The following is an 18,915-nucleotide window of genomic DNA, read 5'->3' as shown; positions in this document are numbered from 1 at the left end:
AACATCTGCAACATGTCGGAGAAGTAGTCCAGGCGTTGGGGCACACATCTTGAAATCATGTGGCTGCCATGTAGTCATCTGTGAGTTCCTCGGATTCTCTGGAGCTGTTTTCATAGTCCTTGCTTATCAGTCAGCTCATCAAACACATCATGCTCGTCCATGGTAGGCCTTCCTGCCTCCCAACTGACAAACTCCGCCTTGAGTCAGTTCCTCTATGCATCCACTGTGATGTCCTCCTCATAAGGCATATGCTTTTGTTCATCCACTTGTAAGTATAGCAGTATCATTGCTTCAGGGATGTTTTCTTGCAAATATCCCATGCTTTGACCATGTTTTGATTCAATTCACATTGTCTTATAGAACTGTCGAGGTCTTGATGGTTCACAAACTTCTTGTCTGTGTGCATTTTGTTTTCTGACAATGATATTCCAGGAAAAAGAAGCTAAATTTGTTGAGAGCTCACTGGATTTTTCTTTTTCCAGCAGCATCTGCACTTTTATCCACACTATGGGTGAGGCCAGGCAGAGGCAGGTTGACCCAAGGACACCACCGGATCATTCTATAAAGCCCAGAGGAGACAAGGAGCAAGTGCAACTCGGGGGAGGGGGCCGAGGCCACGTAGAAAGGTCACTGTTATCGAAATACTCCTGGTCATACACTTCAGTCACCATCTTCAGCCAGCAAACCAGCACCCGTTGAGGGCCTGGATGGCCTTGTGAGTCTCTGAGGCCATAGAAAACCCCATAAAGATCTTGATGATGATCTCTGCAACCTCCTCCTCACCCTGCTTCTCCTGGTAGATGATGACATATTTGACAGCCCAAACTTGCCACACTTCTTGGTGACCTCCCCCTCCAGGTCATCATCAATGTTTTTGGGGTCCACCAGGTTGTGCAGAATCATTACCATGGACTCCTGCTTGCAGAGCAGCTGCTGCATGACCATGTGGTAGGTGCTGCTGCCCGAGATGCTCATGTGCTCCTCTTGCTCAGCATCTCTGGATGCTCCAACTCAGGAAACAGCTCCTCTTATTCCTTCTCCTTCTCGGCCTCCAGGAGACCCAGTGTTGGAGGGCTGGCAAAGACGGGGTTCACTACCCTCACAGAGGGGATGGTGATCTGGATGGGTGTACGGGCTGGAGTCATACTTGCCATAACACCAGGGGCCTGGACAGCCATGACCGCCCAGATCTTGGCTGTGGCTGCAGCTGCGGCCACAGCAGCAGCAGGTGGGAGGCCTCCGGGTGTGGCAGGCATGAACAGGGGTGTGGGGGGGGGCGGGCTTGCCTTCTCACAAGTACTGGTCACCCATGTCAAAGAGGTTCATGGAAGGCACAGCATCCTGGGATGACTGAGCCTTCTTGTACTTGATGAAGCCATAACCCTTGTGCTTGCCGGTTGTGGGGACCTGGGTCAGCATACAAGACTTGATCTTGCCAAAGGCCTCAAACACACTCTTGACGTCCGGGAGATCCTGGTGCACCAAGGCTATGTAGATGCAGTTGAAGGCCCATGCCTCCTCGGCCAACTGGCACTGTCCTAGGCATTTCAATGTACTTTTATGTATTTTAATACATTTTTACTCTCACTTAATCTTCATAATGGTGGCACAGTGGTTAAGAGCTATGGCAGCTAATCAAGGTCAGCAGTTCAAATCCACTAGCTGCTCCTTGTAAACCCTATGAGGCAGTTCTACTCTGTCCTATAGGGCTTGGTTTTTTTTGGTTAAATTTTCATAATAGAACTCTGAGGGTGGAGTTACTATTCAGTAGTTTAAGGAGTCCTGGTGGTGCAGCTTGGTTAAGCACTTGGCTGCTAAATGAAAGGTTGGTGGTCCAACCCACCAGTGGCTCCACGAGAGAAAGATGTGGCAATCTGCTTCTGTAAAAAGATTGCAGCCTTGGAAACCATACGGGGGCAGTTCTACTCTGTTATATAGGGTTGCTATGAGTTGGAATTGACTCTATGGCAACGGAGGTTATAATTGTCTAATCAAAGAGGATAATGAAAGGAAAAAAAAAAAGACTGGTCTCATATTTCTGCATAGGAGTCATAACACTTTCTTTATCAAGGCTTCCCTTAATTACTCTCACGGAGAGTTTTTTGGCCTCTGTAGCACATTTATAATTTCTAAAAGCGGTAGGATTCAGAAATGGGTATTTAACTTGAAAGTATAAGATTTAGGACTCTTATTTATTTATTTATTTATTTATTGTGCATTAGGTGAAAGTTTACAGAGCAAATTAGATTCTCATTTGATAGTTTGTACATAAAGCGTTTCATGGTCTTGGCTTCATCCCCCGCAGTGTGTCAGTAGTCTCCCCACTTCTGTCCTGGGCTTCCCAGTTCCTTTTCTCCTGATTTTCTACCCCTTCCTGCCTTCTCATCCTTGCCCCTGGGCAAATATTGTTCTCTTGATCTTGCGTAATTGATTGTTCCAAGGAGCATGCTCCTCTGAGGTGTTATTGTTTATTTTGTGGGCTTGTCTATTGTTTGGGTGGAAGGTGGTCTCCGGGAATGGCTTCAGTTCCAGGTCAGAAGAGTGTCTTAGGGTCACAGTCTTGGGGGTTCCTCTAATCTCTGTCAGACCAGTAAGTCTGGTCTTTTTTTGTGAATTTGATTTTTAGTGCTACAGTTTTCCTCCGCTCTGTCTGGGACCCTCTGTTGTGATCCCAGCCAGAGCAGTCGCTAGTGGTATCCAGGCACCATCTAGTTCTTCTGGTCTAGGGGTCATGTAGGCTGCGGTTCATATGGTGCATTAGTCCTTTGGACTCATTGCTCCCTTGAGTCTTTTTTTTTTTCCACTGTCCTTTGCTCCAGACTGGAAGAGACCAGTAGTTATATTTTAGATGGCTGCATTGAGTGTTTGTGTATTGAAAGCCAGATGCTACTCACCAAATTAGAATGTAGAACATTGTCTTTATGAACTATGTTGTGCCAATTGATGTAGAAGTCCTCTGAGTCTATGGTCCCTTGCCTTTGAGTCTACGAACTTCATGCCACGAGGTGTTTGGCTACATCTAAGAGGGTTCCCTGACTGTGCCGCTTGTGTGCGCTATTGTCTATATTAATACATGAAGAGGGCCTATAGGCATATATTATGCCAAACTTGTATCTGTTGGTGGGTGTGCTTCCTTACACCCTCCCACACCTCTTGGATTTATAGTATCTATGTATCCATTCATAAACTATTGTTCGTTAATACTACTTGTCTTAGTCATCTAGTACTGCTATAACAGAAATACCACAAGTGATGGCTTTAACAAAGAGAAATGTACTCTCTCACAGTCTAGTAGGTTACAAGTCCAAATTCAGGGTGTCAGCTCCAAGAGAAGGCTTTCTCTCTGTTGGCTCTGGAAGAAGGTCCTTGTCCTCTATTTTCCTATAGTTAAGGATCTTTGCAGGCACAGGGACCCTGGGTCCAAAGGATGTGCTCTGCTCTTGGTGGTTTGAGGTCTCCAAGTCTCTGCTTGCTTCCCTTTCCTTTTATCTCTAAGAGGTGGTGCAGACCACAACTCAGGGAAACTCCCTTTACACTGGATTAGGGAGGTGACTTGAGTAAGGGTGGTGTTGCAATCCCACCCTAATCCTTTTTAGCATAAAATTACAATCACAGAATGGAGGACAACCACACAATACTGGGAATCATAGCCTAACCAAGTTGACACGTATTTTGGGGGGACACAATTCAATCCATGACAATATCGTTGCAGGATTGTCTATGCTATAGTGGTTACCATAGTTGCCCTTTATTCCTGCATTCCTCCCAGTGTCCTCTCTTGCCTTGGTCATATTATGCTGACTTCTCCCATATTACGTACTGCCTTTTCCTTCACTAACATTAACGGGTATCTATTATCTGTTTGGAAACCCTGGTGGCATAGTGGTTAAGTGCTACGGCTGTAAGCCAAGAGGTTGGCAGTTCAAATCTGCCAGGCGCTCCTTAGAAACTCTGTCGGGCAGTTCTACTCTGTCCTATAGGGTCACTATGAGTCAGAATTGACTCAACGGCAGTGGGTTTGGTTTTTTTGGACTATCTGATAATTGTCCCTCCTTCCCTTTCCTATCCCTGGTAACCACCAAAGAATTTTTTGTTTGTTTTTCTGTATGTAAACCTTTTGTTGTTACTTTACAATAGCAGTCTTATACAATATTTGTCCTTTTGTGATTGACTTACTTAACTCAGCATAATGTCCTCCAAATTCATCCTTGTTGTGAGATGTTTCACAGATTCATCATTGTTATCATTCCATAGTATTCCATTCATCCATTGATGGGCACTTAGGTTGTTTCCACCTTTTTGCTACTGTGAATGATGCTGTCACAGCTCTTATTTCTTTGGGGTATATACCTAGGAGTGGGATTGCTGGATCATATGATATTTCAATTTCTAGGTTTTTGAGGAAGAGTCATGCTGTTTTCCAAAGTGGCTGTACCATATTACATTCCCACCAGCAGTGTATAAGAGTCCCAATCTCCCCACAACCTGGCCAACATTTTCTGTTTTTTTGATTAGTGCCAGTAATGTCAGGGTAAGACAGTACCTCATTGTAGTTTTGGTTTGCATCTCTCTAATTGCTAATGGGAAACCCTGGTGGTGTAGTGGTTAAGTGCTGTGGCTGCTAACCAAAGGGTTGGCAATTCAAATCTGCCAGGCGCTCCTTGGAAACTCTATGGGGCAGTTCTACTCTGTCCTATAGGGTTGCTATGAGTTGGAATCATCTTGATGGCAGTGGGTTTGGTTTTGGTTTTTAATTGCTAATGACTGTGAGCATTTCTTCCTATGTTTGTAAGCAGTTTGGACTCTTTTAGATGCAAGTTACAGTAAACTCAACCCATCCTGGCTTAAGCAAAGGAAAAAAAAAAAAGGAGGGGGGATTATTGGTTTATACAACTAAAAAGTACAGGCATAGACAGAATTCCAGGTATGATTTGATCCAGGGGATCAGAAGATGTCACTAGGCCCAAATCTCACTCTTTCTTTGCACTAGTTTTCCCTATGTTGGCTTTATTTTGAGGACCTAAATGGTGGTAAGAAGGCTTCTGGCATTGTCAGCCTTTTTTCTTCCCAGATTTAAGTCCAACAGAAAAGATCATGTGTTTCTTTCTTAGCAGTCCCACAAGAGTTTCATTGCATCTCACTGGATGAAATTAGGTCAAAGCCTACACCTTAATCAGTCTCTAGGGGCTGGGGAATGTGGTGCTGTGATTGTCCAGGCCTGAGTGAATGCTCACCCCTGGAATTAGGAATGTGTCATCTCTTCTTCTGCACTTGGACTCCTTCAAATGAGGGTGGGGTTTGTTCCAGAGAGGAAAATCAGGGTGCAGTTGCCAGAAGAAAGTTAAATGTATGCTGCATAGTGGAAGCAACTGGTCTCTAGAACAAACACTACTTTCAAATCACCTTCCCCCTTTTTCACCCCTGAGAATAGTTTACAGTATAAAGTGTTTTCATGTTTGGAGGTAAAGCTCACAAGTTTACTGCAGGAAGAAGGAAAAGTGTTCTTTAGAACATAAATATTTACCCAATAATTATGATGAAACACAAAAAATTTCTATTTTTTTCTTAGCTATCAGAAAGCTTAAAGCTACATTAATGTTCAATCACAGAGAGTCTCTTTTCCCAAATTCTTGCTAAATAGTTATTTACCTTTTCCTTTTTTTAAATAACTTTTTTAAAAACTTAAAACAGCAAGGAAAAATACACATTCTTGCAGAAAAATTGGAGAATAAAGAAAACCCCAGGGATAACCATTTTGGTATCTTTTTTCCTTGTATTTATGTAATAAACTTCTTTCACCTGCAAAATTGGGATGATACTGTACATACTATGCAACTTATTTTCACTTAATATATTGTGAGTATGTTGCTATATTTTTAGGTATTATTATACATGATTTTTAATGACTGCTTGGTATTCCTCCAGTGGATGCACCCCAATTTGCTTGCATGTGTCCTCACATTTTTTTTTCTGATATATAAAAAGAGTATAGCAGTGGACATCTATGTGCATATATTTTTATGTATAGCTGCACTTGCTTCCTTAGAATAAATTTTAGAAGTAGATTTTCTCCTCAGAAGGGTTGTACCACCACGATGGCTGAGGTAGTATGTCAAATTGGCTGGACCATGATTCTTGGGGGTTTGACAGTTATGATGTACTTTGAGTCTTATAATGATGTAATCACCTCCACGATGAAATCTTATATAATGTGATCACCTCCATGATGGGATCTGCTGGGAGTAGCCAGTCAGTTGAAAGGGCATTTCCTTGGGTCTGTGGCCTGCCCCCAATGTAGGTGGTCTTTCTGGCAAGGCTCTCAGGCTTTTGTTCACTCTGGATTCTGCACCTGGTTCCTGCTTATCTGACCTCTGGTTCTGGGGACTTGAGCAAGCAGCTTACCTGCCTATCTTGGGATTTGTCAGCCTCTGCAGCCTGTGAGCCAGAAGCCTGTTGTCTGACCTGCAGATCTTGGGTTTGTCAGCCCCTGCAGCTATGTGAGTCATGAGAAACCTCCAGCCTGACCCACAGATTTGGGACTTCCAGCCTCTACAACCATGTGAGCTATTTCCTTGATATAAATCTCTCTCTATATATAGATGCTTCACTGGTTTTGCATCTCTAGAGAACACAGCCTAAGACAACTACCATATGCAATATATATATATATTTTAAATAGATGGTAGAGAAATCACAGAAAAATCAGTAGTATATTGCTACTTTGCATAAGAACACTAAACTACAGTTGTATAAATTTAGTAGTTTCTTGGGAAAGGTCACCTGCTTGACTGACAGTTGAGCTGTCCTTGAAAAATCATTTGACAGTGCTGATTTTCCATTCAATTGGTCATCAAATCAGCAAAAGACATTCCACACCCATCCCACCCCGCCCCCTGTAGCCATTGAAGCCCCGTTTTGGAGTCATTATCAGGCCATTAATGCTGCATGAGCAAGGTTTAGAGGGAACATCCTTCCAAGGCTGGGGAAATACCCAGGATACAAGTCAGAGCAGACTTGACTTGTGTAGCATAAGGCAGGCAGGAGACAAACAGATTGTACATACTTCGTAGGAGAAAAAAATCATTTGGAATATCTTGCCTTAAGCTGGTACAATGTAAAACATCAGTACACAGAAGGAATAAAATTGATAAGATTAAAACCTATCACTCCGTAGCATTCATAATATCATTTCCCCATCAGTGAACATAACCCTGTTTCAACCAATAAGAGTTTACCTTCCTAAGAGGCCTCTGTTGAGGGTGTTTCCAATATCCGGGATATCTCTGAGCTAGGCTGGCCTAGGTTCATTTTATTAAGAAGCAAGATGAATACTTCAGACATCAAGAGGTAGAGGCTAGCCCATATTCTTTGTTTACCTCTATTTTTTATGGAAAGCACTCCAAACAACATTCAGGTATGACCTGTATTGTTTTTTAGCTCTTTACCAAAGGTGGGCTGTTCTGGAAGTTCAAGGAGTCTAGGACTCTCTAGCTGGAATGGTTCACCTGGTCTTAGTAGGTGAATATGGAAGTAATTTGCCCGCAGCCCTTGGCCATGTTCTGTGAGTCCTATCAGTAGCCTGTGGTTACCTCCCCTGGGAAAGAAATTGGAATGTTCTCCTGTTTGAGGTAGGCAGCCCAGCAGGCAGGCTTTCTCTACCCTTAATAAAAATATTTAAAGTACAAGTCAATATAATTTCTGGATGCAGAGAAATTATTACAGAAATTTTGTAACCACTTTATATTCCACTTGTTGCAAGAAGTATAATCTTCTGGAAAGTTGCACACAGACCTGGTGTTACTTAAGCACAAGGGTCGTTCACAATTGCCTAATCCTATTTGTTTCCCATGAGAAGGAAAAAACCTCATTCACTGTATGAGGAGTATTAGGGGGTGTTTGGGCCAAGTAAGTAGAACTTGTCAAGGAATCTTCCCACCCTTCTGTATCAGGTTAAGCCAGTAACTGAACAAACACCAAATACTTTGATTTAACTGTGGTAATTCCGGAAGTATTGCTACTAGTGAGTCATTCAAAGATGTAGCCAAAAAGCAATTCCAGACAGGTGGAGAGGAGAGTTTTTGGATTACTCTGCTGTTTGAAGTTCTTCTGGGATAAATACTCAGCAGGAATCAACAGCAGTGGCCCTTGGCCCTGTGCTCTGACCTTTGCGCGACCCAGGCCCCAAGAGCCAACTTGGTTCAACCCCAGAGCTCCCTACAAATATGACCCCTAGAGGTAAAAGTGAACACACATGGGCCACAGACTGAGTAGCCTCCAGAGTAAGGCCTTTTTTGTCTTTGAAGTCCTCATACTAAGGGTAGGATCTCTGTGCTCTTTCCTTCTAAATCCCCAGTATCTGCCACAGCACTGGCCCACAGAAGGTATCAGTACCTGTGCATAGATGAACAAATGGATGAATGAGCCTAGGCTAGGATAAGTTCCAGTGTTCTCCAATCCTGCCTACCTGGTCATCATGGGTACACAGTGCTGTACCTCACCAGTGAAATCCAATGTGACAGAGGCCTAGAAGGACGTTGCTGTAGAGTGAGAGGCCATGAGCTTGGGATTTGGAGTGAGACAGGTCTGGGTACTAATCCTAGCTTGTCACATGTTAATTAAGTGATGTTGGACTAGTTACTTAATCTTCAAGCTTCCGTTTCCTCACTTGTGCAGTGGGCATATAATCTACCTTCTTTGGCTATCAGGAGAATCCAGCTCGAATTCTTGCTGAGAATTTGCATTTCTACCCCAGATATTAAAAAGACAGGAAAGAAAGAAAAGACCAAAATGGATGTCAGAAGAGACTCTTAAACTTGCTCTTGAAGGTTGAGTAGCTAAAGCAAAAGGAAGAAATGATGAAGTAAAAGAACTGAACAGAAGATTTCAAAGAGCAGCTCAAGAAGACAAAGTAGAGTTTTATAATGACATGTGCAAAGTGGTGGAGATAGAAAACCAAAAGGGAAGAAGGTGCTCATCATTTCTCAAGCTAAAAGAACTGAAGAAAAAATTCAAGGCTTGAGTTGCAATAGTGAAGGACTCTATGGGGGAAAATATTAAATGATGCAGGAAGTATCAAAAGAAGATGGAAGAAATACACAGAGTCATTATACCAAAAAGAATTGGTTGACGTTCAACCATTTCAAGAGGTAGCATACGATTGGGAACTGATGGTACCGAAGGAACAAGTCCAAGCTGCACTGAAGACACTGGCAAAAAACAAGGCTCCAGGAATTGGCAGGATATCAATTGAGATGTTTCAACAAATGGATACAGTGCTGAAGGTGCTCATTTGTCCATGCCAAGAAATTTGGAGGACAGCTACCTGGCCAACTGACCATATTTATGCCTATTCCCAAGAAAGGTGATCCAACAGAATGCAGAAATTATCGAACAATATCATTAATACCACACGCAAGCAAAATTTTGCTGAAGATCATTCAAAAACGGCTGCAGCAGTATATCAACGAGGAAATGCCAGAAATTCAGGCCAGATTCAGAAGAGGACGTGGAATCAGGGATATCATTGCTGTTGTCAGATGGATCTTGGCTGAAAGCAGAGAATACCAGAAAGATGCTTACCAGTGTTTTATTGACTATGCAAAGGCATTAGACTGTGTGGATCATAACAAATTATGGATAACATTGCAAAGAATGGGAATTCTAGAACACTTAATTGTGCTCATGAGGAACCTGTACACAGATCAAGAGGCAGTTGTTCGGACAGAACAAGGGGATATTGTGTGGTTTAAAGTCAGAAAAGGTGTGTGTCATGGTTGTATCCTTTTACCATACCTATTCAATCCGTATGCTGAGCATATAATCTGGGAAGCTGGACTAAATAAAGAAGAAAGGAGCTTCAGGATTGGTGGAAGATTCATCAACAACCTGCGTTATGCAGATGACACAATCTTGCTTGCTGAAAGTGAAGAGGACTTGAAACACTTGCTGATGAAGATCAAAGTCCACAGTCTTCAGCATGGATTGCACTTCATCATAAGGAAAACAAAAATTCTCACAACTGGACCAATAAGCAACATCATGATAAATGGAGAAAAGATTGAAGTTGTCAAGGATTTCATTTTACTTGGATTCACAATCCACACCCATAGAAGCAGCAGTCAGAAATCAAAAGACACATTGCATTGGGAAAATCTGCTGCAAAAGACCTCTTTGGAGTGTTGAAAAGCAAAGATGTCACCTTGAAGACTAAGGTGCGCCTCACCTAAGCCATGGTATTTTCAGTCACATCATATGCATGCGAAAGCTTGACAATGAATAAGGAAGACAGAAGAGTTGATGCCTTTGAATTGTGGTGTTGGCGAAGAATATTGAATGATACCATGGACTGCCAAAGAATGAACTAATCTGTCTTGGAAGAAGTATAGCTGGAATGCTCTTTAGAAGCAAGGATGGTGAGACTACGTCTTACAATACTTTGGACGTATTGTCAGGAGAGATCAGTCCCTGGAAAAGGACATCATGCTTGGTAAAATACAGAGTCAACGAAAAAGAGGAAAATCCTCAGTGAGATGGATTGACACAGTGGCTGCAATGATGGGCTCAAGCATAACAATGACTGTGGGCATGACACAGGACTGGGCAGTGTTTCGTTCTGTTGTACATGGGGTCACTGTAAGTTGGAACCTTCTTGACAGCACCTAACAACAACAACCCCAGATATACTGAACCAGAGTATACATTTTAACAAGATCCCCAGGTGATTCTTCAAAACCCATTGCCGTTGAGTTGATTCTGACTCATAGTGACCTTATAGGACAGAACAGAACTGCCCCATAGGGTTTCCAAGGAGTGCCTGGTGGATTTGAACTGCTGACCTTTTAGTTAGCAGCCGTAGCTCTTAACCACTATGTGACCAAGGTTTTTAGGTGATTCTTACATATAATAAGTTTTGAGAACCAGTGCCCTACTAGTAGGAACCGTGGTGGTGTAGTGGTTAAGGGCTTAGCTGCTAATCGAAAGGTCAGCAATTTGAACCCACCAGCTGCTCCACGGGAGAAAGATGTGGCAGTCTGTTTCTGTAAAGGTTTACAGCCTTGAAGCTTCCTAGACACATCCAAACACCTTGAGGGACTGAGTTACTGGAATTGAGAGCTGGGCACCATGGTCTTGGGGGATGTTTAGGTCCACTGGCATAACATAGTTCATAAAGAAAATGTTCTACTTCCTACCTTGGTGGGTAGTGTCTGGGGTCTTAAAAGCTTGTGAATGGCCGTCTAAGATATATCTATTGGTCCCAGCATGCTCAGTGCAAAGGGGAATGAAGAAAATCAAAGACACAAGGGAAAGATCAGTCCAAAGGACTAATGGACTGCATGAACCATAGCCTCCACCAGCCTGAGCCCAGAAGAACTACATGGTGCCTGGCTACCACCACTGACCATTCTGACAGGGATCACAATCAAGGGTCCAGGGCAGAGTGGGAGAAAAATGTAGAACAAAATTCAAATTCACACACACACATACAAAAAGACCAGACTTGCTAGTCTGACAGTGACTAGAGGAACTCCTGAGACTATGGCCCCCAGACACCTTTTTAACTCAGAACTGAAGCCACTCCGAAGTCCTCCTTTTAGCCAAAGATTAGACAGGCCTCTAGAACAAACAATAACACACATGAGGAACATTCTTCTTAGTTCAGTCAAGTATAGGAGACCTAATGGTTAACACCTGCCCAGAAGCAAAGACAAGAAGCAGGGAGGGACAGGAAAACTGGATAAATGAACACTGAGAAGCCCCAAGGATAGAAAGGGAAAGGGGGGAAGTGCTGGTGAATTGCAGGGATTGCAACTAATGTCACAAAATAATTTGTGTATTAAATTTTTGAATGAAAAACTAATTTGTACTGTAAACTTTCACCTAAAACACACACACACACACACACACACACACACACACACACACACACACACAGTATTTATAGCCTTGGAAACCCTATGGGGCGGTTCTACTCTGTCCTGTAGAGTCGCTATGAGTTGGAATTGACTGGATGGCAGTGGGTTCAGGTGCTACTAATCATTCTCAGAATTGACCCCTAACCAAATGGTCTTGAGGAATATCTAGCTTTATTGACATAACACAGTTTATAAAGAAAATGTTCTACATTCTACTTTGGTGAGTAGCGTCTGGGGTCTTAAAACTTGTTAATGGCCATCTAAGATGTTTCACTGGTCTCACCCTCTCTGGAGCAAGGGAGAATGAAGAAAACCAAAGACACAAGGGAAAGATTAGTCTGAAGGACAAACGGACCACAAGTACCACAGCCTCCACCCGCCTGAGTCCAGCACAGCTAGATGGTGCCCAGCTACCACCACCGACTGCTCTGACAGGGATCACAATAGAGGATCCAGGACAGAGCTGGAGAAAACTGTAGAACAAAATTCTAACTCACATGCACCCCCCAAAAAGACCAGCCTTACTGGTATGACAGACACTGGAGAAACCCCAAGAGTATGGCCCCCGGACACTTATAGCTCAGTAATGAAGTCACTCCTGAGGTTTACCCTTCAGCCAAAGATTAGACAGACACATAAAACAAAAAGAGACTAAATGGGCACAGCAGTCCAGGGGCAAGGACGAGAAGGCAGGAGGGGACAGGAAAGCTGGTACTGGGGAATCCAAAGTTGAGAAGGGGAGAATGTTGACATGTCATGAGGTTGGCTACCAATGTCACAAAACAATATGTTTATTAATTGTTTAACGAGAAACTAGTTGGCTCTGTAAATCTTCATCTAAAGTACAATGAAAAAATTAAATAAATAAATAAATAAAGACAAGGAAACTAACCCATGTGGGGGAGGAGGAAAGAATTGGCCCCTAAGCAGTAGCATTAGCATAGCCTGGAAACTTGTTAGAAATGCAAATTATCAGCAGGGACAAACCGGTTCAAAGCCCTGGAATAAAATAAGGTAATGTTTACAAAAGCTTAGCAAAGCCCCTGGCACATAGTGGTATTCAACGAATGGCCCCATCTGGGATTCTGTGCATCCGTAGTTGTGATGCTATAGGCCCAGAAATTTTGTTTGGCAGGAACATTAAGCATCACTGTTTCTAGAGGAGGCTTATCATGAATTTCAGTGCTAGCCAGGGTAGAGTATCAACACTATGCATTATTCTTCAAGGTGTGTGGACAGTTGGCTGGGAGCCATAAAGGAAAGGCTCTGAGGTCACATGTGTGAAGAGGTAAGGCAGGCTTGGATAAGTTTACAGTGAGCCAGAAGCAGATCTGCTTGATTCTCTGCATAAGAGTTATGAATGAATTCATAGACTATGAGGTATGGAAGGGAACTTCAGAGTGGTCTAGTCCTGGCCTCAAATTTGATGGGGCTTCCTTATCAATCAAGGCATGTTTCTGTTATGCAATGATGGACCCTCCCTGCTAAGTGCCTTTATGGGCCATCATGAGTGTTAAATTTGATTCAGGCAAGATGTACCTCTTGGCAGGTTTTATCGTGGGTTCTTCATGCCAGGAACTCCTACAATCTGTCATCTGAGAAAGCCCAGAATGTTGAGACGCAAGCCAAGCTCTCTGCCATGGAAGCCAGGTGGATGATGATTGTTTGTGAAATTTTAATTATTCAGAAATGACTGATGGGCCTGTGGGTGATTACCAATTTACACCTTTGGTAATCAGTCATTCATTCAACAAACATTTATTTAGTCCCTTCTTTGCTTTCTTCCTGAGTGAAGGCACAGCAGTGAGAGACCATATATTTGGGCTCACAATGTGCCAGGAACATGCACGCTTCTGTGCAGGCTTTTTAATCGTGTTTGCTTCTGCATACAAAATTGTTTCTACATATTTATCCCAGGAGGTTTGATGACTCTACTATTCCCCAGAGCTACCTTTTAAAGCAGTGAGGTTACAGAATAGACGCTGAATTCAAATGGTGAGCATGGACACCTGCGAGAAGGTGCATAGTACGGTTTTTTAGTTTTCTTGAGCATTAACTATTCTCACTGTCAGAAAATGGAGTATTTAGGTAGCAACCGTGGAAGAGGCCAAAAGGTTTTAGCAAAAGAATTGTTTTACATTTATAAAAGCTACTGAACAAGTCACACTCCTTTCCCTGTAGTCTATAATTATGGCCACTCAGTGGAGCTCATGGGAATAAACACACTTTGAGATCAAATCCCAGTGCCCCTGATGTACGGGAAACAAGTCTCTCAGAGCTGCTCTTTCTCCGTGGATATGGCATGGTGTGGTGAAGCTGAACTCTGAACTGAAGGTCAGGGCATTGAGGTTTAAAATCCTGGCTCTGCCACTTACCTGCCACAGGGTCACTCTGTTGGGCCACTACTTCCTTGTTTGTAGAACAAGGGCGGGTCTTAAAGTCACTCCCAGCTCCACCATTCCAAGACGCTGCATTAGCTTTGAGGGTCATTCGTAATGGGTGTATCCTTGGCATCTCTGAACAGAGGTCAAAGATATTTGGCACTGGATATGGCACTGTCAGATCTTTGGGATTTCACTTAAGTGCAAGGCTCTAGTCCCTAGAACCACTCGTTTGTCACTAGTTTTTTGTTTTTTATAATATTTTATTGTGTTTTAGGTAAAAGTTTACACAGCAAATTAGGTTCCCCTTTAAAAGTTTTTGGTACAATTATTTTTCCATGCCATTGGCTACAATTTTTACAATGTGTCAGCGTTCTCATTATTTCCATCTGTCTGTTCTGTTTCCGTTGGTCTAGCTTCCCTTCCCCTCCTTGCCTTCGCTTTTAGGTGAATGTTGACTGGTCTCCTATAGTTAATTGTTTAGAGGAGCACATTACTCACAGGTGATACCGTTTATTTTATAAGCCAATCTATTATTTGGCTGAAAGGTGACCTGCAGAAATAGCTTCAATTCCAAGTTCAAAGGGTATCTTAGGGTGATAGCCTCAGGGCCTCTAGTCTCTCTTGGTCCAGTAGGTCTGGCCTACTTCAGGAATTTGAGTTTTGTTTTACATTTTTCTCCCATTCTGTCTGGGGCCTTCTATTGTTTCCCTGGTCAGAATTGTTGGTAGTGGTAGCTAGGCACCATCTACTTCTTCTGGTCTCAGATTTGAAGAGGCTGTGGCTTGTGTGAGCTATTAACCCCGTGGACTAGTTTCTTCTTTGAGCCTTTGGTTTCCTTCATTCTCTTTTGTTCCAGACGGGAAGAGACCAATAGCTGTATCTTAGATTGCCTTTTGTAAGCTTTTAAGACCTCAGATGCTACTCACCAAACTCAAAAAACTAGGATGCAGAAAATTATCTTCATGAACTGTTATGCCAATTGACTAAATTGTTCCCCGAGACTATGTTCCCAAGCTTTTTCGACCCAGTAAACCAATGCTGTGAGTTGTTTGGATATGTCTAGGAAGCCTCTGTAACTGTGCCCCCATGTGGTTTGTTACATAACCAAAACCCAAACCCACTGCCGTTGAGTTGATTCCGACTCATAGTGACCCTGTAGATTTGTTATATATGTGGATATATATGAAGTACACACAAATGTGTGTATACATATGCCTACAGATACACCTATACACGCACATGCATTTACATGTGTATGCCTCCCTATACACGTATATGCATCCATATCTACCTACGTAACTACACACATATTTTTTGGTTGTTTTTATGCTGTAGCAAAATTGTGTATGTTACAGCATTTACTGAAATTGTCCCTTTATCATGTGTGCCTCTTAGTATCTTTGTTTATTTTGGTCAGGCTGTGCTGACTTCACCCATATTTGGGATTGCCATTCTCATTACCAAATGTAACAAGCCTCTACTATCTAGAAAGTAATTCCCCCTCCCTCTCCCACCCATCCCTGGTAACCATCAAAGGATTTTGCTTCCTACATGTATATCTATTTTTGACTTTTTGTAATAGTGGGACCATACAATGTTTGTCTCTTTGTGATTGACTTATTTCACTCAGCATAATGTCCTCCAGATTCACCCATGTTATGTTTTGTGGACTCCTCATTGTTCTTTATAGTTGCATAGTATCACATTGTATGTATGTAACACAATTTGCTCATCCATTCACCCACTGATGGGCACTTAGGTTGTTTCCATCTTTTTGCTATCGTGAATAATGCTGCAATGAACATAGGTGTCCATATGTCTATTTGTGTCACTTTTCTTATGTCTCTAGGAAATATACCTAGTAATGAGATTGCTGGAGCATAAAGTATTTCTGTTTCTAGCTTTTTGAGGAAGTACCATACTGTTTTCCATAGTGGTTGTACCATTTTGCAACCCTACTAGCAATGTATAAGAGTTCCAATTTCCCCACAACCTCACCAGCATTTGTTGTTTTCTGTTTTTTTGATCATTGCTATTTTCGTAGGGGTGAGATGATATCTCATTCTAGTTTTGATTTGTATTTCACAAATGGCTAATGATCATGAGCATCTTTTCACATATTTGTTGGCCGACTAATGTCCTCTTTGGTGAAGTGTCTGTTCATGTCTTTAGAACATTTTTTGATTGGATTGTTTGTCTTTTTTGTCATCGGGTTGTTGAAGTTTTCTATATATTTTAGAGACTAGACCGTTATCAGATATGTCTTTGTCAAAGATTTTTTCCCAGTCCATAGGTTCTCTTTTTACTCTCTTGGTAAGGTCTTTTGATGAGCACAAGTATTTAATTTTTAAAAGGTCCCAGTTATCTAATTTATCTTCTGTAGTTCATGCATTTTTAGTTTTGTTTGATAAGCTACTTATGCAAAAAATTAAGTCTCCTAGTTTTGAGCCTATGTTATCTCCAAGAACTTTATAGTTTTTGGTTTAAAGGTTGGGTCTTTGACCATTTTGAGTTAGTTTTTGTGTATGGTGTCAGATATGGATCCTGATTCCTTTTTCTGCATATGGATATTCAGTTTTGCCAGCATCATTTGTTAAAGAGGCTGTTTCTTCCCCATTGAATAGACTTTGACCCTTTGTCAAAGATCAGCTGCCCATAGATGGATTAGTTTACTTCTGGGTTCTCAATTCTACTCCATTGGTCTACGTGTCTGTCATTGAACCAGTACCTGGCTGTTTTGATTACTGTGGCTGTGTAGTAAGTATTGAGTTCAGGAAGTGTGAGGCCTCCTACTTTGCTCTTCTTCAATATTGCTGTAGTTATTCAGGGCCTCCTTCCTTTCCATATAAAGATAGAGATTAGTTTTTTCATTTCGTTAAAGAATGGTGTTGGGATTTGGATCAGGATTGCATTATATCTATAGATTTATAGATATGGATATCTATATGGTGAGACTGCATCGTACATACTTCGGGCATGTTGTCAGGAGGGATCAGTCCCTGGAGAAGGACATCATACTTGGCAGAGTACAGGGTCAACGGAAAAGAGGAAGACCCTCAACGAGGTGGATTGACACAGTGGCTGCAACAATGAGCTCAAGCATAACAACGATTGTAAGGATGGCACATGGCCGGGCAGTGTTTCGTTCTGTTGTACACAGGGTTGCTATGAGTCGGAACCGACTTGATGGCACCTAACAACAATAACAATAATATTTTCACAATGTTAAGTCTTCCAAGGCATGAGCATGAATGTTTTTCCATATATGTAGATCTCTTTTAGTTTCTTGTAGTAGGGTTTTATAGTTTTCCTTGTATAAGTCTTTTATGTCCCTGGTTAGGTTTATTGGTAGGTATTTTATCCTTTTGGGAGCTATTGTAAATGGTATTGTTTTCTCGATTTCCTTTTCAGAGTCTTTCTTGTTAGTGTAGAGTAACCTGACTGATTTTTGTGTGTTGATCTTGTACCCTGTCACTTCGCTGAATCCTTCTATTAATTCCAGTAACTTTCTTGTGAAGTCTTTAGGATTTTCTGTGTATAGGATCATGTCATCTGCAAATAAGGATAGTTTTACTTCTCCTTTTCCAATTTAGATACCCTTTATTTCCTTTTCTTGGCTTATTGCTCTAGCGAGGACTTCCAGGACAATATTGAATAAGAGTGGTGATAAAGGGCATCCTTGTTTCATTCTTGTTTTCAAGGAGAATGCTCTCAACCTTCCTTTGTTGAGAATAATGTGGGATGTCGGTTTTGCATATATGCCCTTAATAATGTTGAGGAATTTCCTTTCTGTTTCTATTTTTCTGGGAGTTTTTATCAGGAAAGGATGTGGAATTTTATCAAATGCCTTTTCTGCATTGATTGAGATGATCATGTGATTCTTTTCCTTTATTTTATGTCATGAATCACTTTGATTGATTTTCTAATGCTGAACCATCCTGGAATCTCTGGTATAATTCCACTTGATCATAATGTATTTTTTTTTTTTTGAAATATTGTTGAATTCTGTTGGCTAGAATTTTGTTGAGAATTTTTGCATCTATACTCATGAGGGATATTGGTCTGTAATTTTCTTTTTTAGTGATATCTTTGCCTGGCTTTGGCATCAGGGTTATGTTGGCTTCATAGAATGAACTAGGGAGTATTCCTTCCTTTTCTGTGTTCTGGAATGATTTGAGTAGAATTGGTGTAAACTCTAATCTGAATGTTTGGTAGAATTCGCTGGTGAAGCTGTCTGGGCTGGGGCTTTTTTTATTGTTGTTGTTGGGAGTTTTTAACTAACACCTTCAAATTGTTCTTTTGTTATGGGTCTGTTCAAACTTTCTACCTCTACTTGTTTTTGTTTAGGTAGGTAGTGTGTTTCTATAAATTTGTCCTTTTCTTTCAGGTTTTCAAATTGTTGAAGTACAATTTTTCATAATATTCTGTTATGGTCCTTTTTATCTCAGTTGGATCTGTTGTAATGTCCCCCATTTCATTTCTTTTTTGGGTTATTTGCATCCTCTCCTGTTTTTCTTTTGTCAATTGGTCAGTGGTTTGTTGATTTTGTTGATCCTTTCAGAGCACCAACTTTTGGTTTTGTTGATTCTATTGTTTTTCTATTCTCTGTTTCATTTATT

At 41.6% G+C, this 18,915-nt stretch overlaps 1 pseudogene; it reads right to left on the bottom strand.

Moving 5' to 3' along the window:
* Positions 1 to 421: 421 nt before the first annotated feature.
* LOC100664551 (poly(U)-binding-splicing factor PUF60-like) lies at positions 422 to 14,402 on the bottom strand (annotated as a pseudogene).
* Positions 14,403 to 18,915: the final 4,513 nt, after the last annotated feature.

Source organism: Loxodonta africana, chromosome 7, assembly GCF_030014295.1.
Source record: "Loxodonta africana isolate mLoxAfr1 chromosome 7, mLoxAfr1.hap2, whole genome shotgun sequence".
In the NCBI taxonomy this organism is placed as follows: domain Eukaryota; kingdom Metazoa; phylum Chordata; class Mammalia; order Proboscidea; family Elephantidae; genus Loxodonta; species Loxodonta africana.
Note: the sequence above shows the minus strand (reverse complement) of the source record. Positions and strands in the feature narration are given on the sequence as shown.